The sequence below is a fragment of the Myotis brandtii genome, unplaced genomic scaffold, assembly GCF_000412655.1.
Source record: "Myotis brandtii unplaced genomic scaffold, ASM41265v1 scaffold773, whole genome shotgun sequence".
In the NCBI taxonomy this organism is placed as follows: domain Eukaryota; kingdom Metazoa; phylum Chordata; class Mammalia; order Chiroptera; family Vespertilionidae; genus Myotis; species Myotis brandtii.
Genome location: NW_005371095.1, coordinates 228,175 through 232,296, shown reverse-complemented (window position 1 = coordinate 232,296; position 4,122 = coordinate 228,175). Strand labels below are relative to the sequence as shown.

Here is a 4,122-nt window from a genome sequence, read left to right as displayed (position 1 = left end):
ATTTGCATATCTCGCTGATTAGCCAATGGGAAGGGTAGCGAAGTTACAGTTAATTACCATGTTTGTCTATTATTAGATAGGATATATATAGAAGCCTTTTATATATATATACCAGGTAGATAATTGAAAAATTGCCCCAAAAGATAACTTGCTTGGAAAATGCAGATGATCATTTCAAGAAGTAGATACCTGAAGAGGTTAATAAACAAGGAGGAAAAAGACACATGACATTATCAAGTAATTGCTTTTAAAAGAAAATTTAAGTTCAGAGGATTACATGAATGAATTTAGGAGATTTTCAAGGAATAGGTACTTCTCATTGGATTTAAACTGATCCAGAATGAAAAGTTTTCCAAATTTTACTTTTACTTTTCTTTTCATTTATTTATTTTTTGGTAAAATACACACACACAGAATTACTGCATGAAACCTAAATGCTGCATATTTATTAAGTGAGCACCTGTGTAACCACCATGCAATCACAAGATGGAACATTTCCTACATACCTGATGCCCTCCGTGCATATCTTCCCATCACGGTCCCGTCACTCTCCCATCCAGGTAACCTGTATTATAATTCTCCTCAATAATTTCCTTTTCTTTTAATTTTTTAAAAAATCCTCACCCCAAGATATTTTTCCATTGATTTTAGAGAGAGGGAAAGAGAGAGGGAAAGACTGAGAGAAACATCGATGTGAGAGAAACACATTGATTGGTTGCTTCCTGCACACACACTGACCAAGGTCCTGGTTGTGGAGGAACCTGAGATCAAGGTATGTACCCTTGACCGGAATCAAACCCAGGACCCTCTGGTCCACAGGCTGATGTTCTATCCACTGAGCAAAACTGGCTAGGGCTTTTCTTTTCAATTTTAACTCACAAGTGCATCCCCAAATGCCATCAATTAGTTTTTAATTTTTTAAAAATATATATGAATTTATGTATTCTTTAGTACTTGGATTCTTTATTTTATATTTTGTTTGTAAAATTTATTTGTGGTGCTGCATATTGCTCTAGCACACTTATTTTTATTGATTATACCATTGCAAAAATACCATTGTATGAAAAGTCTGCAAGTTAGTTATCCAGTTTTCTATTGATGGATTTGAGCTGTTTTGAGTTTTTAACAATGTTTCTAGGAACTTCTTTGTACATATTTCCTAACATATGGGCATATATTTCTCAAGGATGCACTCCTGAGATAGTAAAATTTCTCAGTTATAAAGTATGCATGTATTTAAATTTACAAGAAAATGCTGAACTATTTCCCAAAATGGTAATACCAATTTGCAGATTATCTAGCAGTGTATGAAAATTCCCGATGCTCTACATCCTAATTTTTAATGTTTGCCCATCTGGTGGCCATGGTTTTAAATTTGACTTCTTATTGAAGTTAAGCACTTTAACCTATGTTTATTTATCATTTAGATCCCATTCAAATATTTGGTTCATATTTCTATTTTTTTTTTACAACATGAATTTGTACATAAAACTTCTATGTGCAAGTCTTTTATTGGTCATATGTACTCTAAATATTTTTTCCCATTCTTTGGCTTGAATCTCTTTATGGTATCCTCTGCTGATGAATTTTACAGTATTTTGATTTAGTATTTTCTTTAATATATAGACATTTTTGTCTTGTATAAAATATTTTCTATATCTCCTAGATAATAAAGATAGTCTATATTATCTTCCAAAAGCTTATAGTTTGTATTTCCCATTTAGATCTCTATGTGCCCATTATTGATTTTGTGTATGGTGTAATAAGCCCTCACTCCTTTTTTCCATATAGATATCTAACTACTCCAGCACCATTTATTAAAAGGCTCTTATATACTTTATTAAATATGCATACTTTACTAAGTATGCCTGGGTCTATTTCTTGTTCCTTTATTCTGATGCATCTAGCTCTGCATTAATACCTCACTATCTTAAGTACTGTAGCATTATAATAAATCTTGAAAATTAATAGGGAAAGCCCTCCCACCTTGTCTAGGCTTTACTCTTACATTTAAATTGACATTTTGATTAGGATTGCAATAAACATAAATCATTTCATGAAATGAGACACCTATTAATAACTTTCACTTCTGTCTACCTTTTCTCTGGGGAATTATTTACTAGGAAAAAATTGCTCTCTATTTAATCTTATACTTTAAAGACTCTCTATCAAAAAGGTATGTTAATTTTCTTGTTGATGTATTGCAAATCTGTGTTCTGAAACTTTTGATCCATTAAAGAAATAGGTTAGATTTTACACCGCTATTCTAATATTGACACTTTAACAATATTCGCCATATTTAAAATGAATTACTTTTATGAAATAAGGATTTTAGTGAATTTTCTTAATCATTTATCTTGTAGAGTAGGGGGGAGCAATTTATGTGCCAAGTTCTGCAGAATAAATTTAGTTCCTGATTTTTATATATATGAAATATTACACAAAACTGAGAATTGATGGAAACAACTTATTTGAAAGCTCAGAAAGCATATCTGAGTTAAGTAATGCAGGAATCTATAGCCTCCATTAATAGGTTTTAACATGCTTATAATATAAAATTTGGAAAGCATAGAGAAATAAGAACAAATAAAAAATCACCCAAAATGATTTCAGTGAATTAACAATTGTTAACATTATAATGACCTGAATTTCTTTATTGGTTTTATATGCAGCCAAATATCTCTATCTCTTATATGTCTATATATCTCAAAATCACATAAAAATATTTTTTCAATAACTGTCACCAGAGATCCTTTGTAGGTTTAAGAACAAATAATTTCTTATTTCATTTCTGTGTAATTTTCTTTGGAGCACAGGAAAAGATGAAAGACTATTCAATTCACTTTCAGAAACTAGAAAAACCTTGAAGCCAAACTATGACAATCAGCAGAAGTAAATAAACAGAGACAAAACTCATTAAGGAAGGTAGAAGGAAAATTTGTAAATGAAATAGCAGAATATAGATTTAAGCACATATTAAAAGACTAATTTACCAGCTCAGGTAGACTTCATCTCAGGGAAGTTATGATGTCTTAAAATAAGAAAATGTATAAATATAGTTCACAATACCATCAAGTCAAATGGAAAAACAAGAAGGCTGAGAATGGTGGCCAGATCTGTTCCAAGCAATTTCTACACGGAGCCTTTGGATTGATGAACAGAAAGCCAGCCCCCTGTCCCAGAGGAATCAGCAAACATGGCCAGAAACTCACCAAGCCCCATACTGGGTTGCCCATGCCCAGTCTCTTCTCCACTTCCTGTCATGACTGCTGGCCCAGAGCCGATGGGATAGATGTGTATAAAGCAGCTTGAACAGACAGGAACCCAAGGAGAATATATTTAGGTAAATACCATATCCAAACGATCTCTTCTTCTTTAAGGATGAGTAACAGAAATTGTAAAATGTTATACTCTGTGAGAGGAGATAAATGCAGCAATCAAATAATATAAAAACATAGTTTTATAAAATATCTACACTAATAAAAGAGAAACATGGTAATTAGCGTACAACCGCTACCCTTTTCATTGGCTAATCAGTGAGTATATGCAAATTAACTGTCAGCCAAGATGGCGGCCGGCAGCCAGGCACTGAAGCGAGCAGGGAGGCTTGCTTGCTGCAGACTCCAACATTCCCCGCCTCACTTGCCAGCCTCTCAGTTGCAACTCTAAGCAACTATATACTATGTTGCAAATAAGAAGCTAAACAAAACCCCAGAAAAGGGCTTCCATTCAGCCGGGCTCGGACCGCAACATTGTATCTATGTTTTCAGCAGCGAGGCCTCAGAGCTAAAGCTGGCCCAGAAAAAAAAAAAAAAAAGAGAAGAAAACAAGGAGCGGTTGGAAGCTTTAGTCACTCGCCAGCCGGAAAACAGCCCTCAGCCCCTCACCCAGACTGGCCAGGCACCCCAGTGGGGACCCCCACCCTGATCCAGGACACCCTTCAGGGCAAACCAGCCAGCCCCCACCCATGCACCAGGCCTCTATCCTATATAGTAAAAGGGTAATATGCCTCCCAGCACCGGGATCAGCGGAGCAGCAAGGCTCCCAGCACCGGGATCAGCGTGACAGGGGGCAGCGCCCAAACCCCCTGATCGCCCTGCGGCTCTGTGAGTGACAGGGGGC

The 4,122-nt window shown here is 35.5% G+C and overlaps 1 pseudogene; it reads left to right on the top strand.

Moving 5' to 3' along the window:
• LOC102245798 overlaps positions 1–4,122 on the top strand; it is a 40,284-nt pseudogene that overhangs the window by 12,185 nt on the left and 23,977 nt on the right.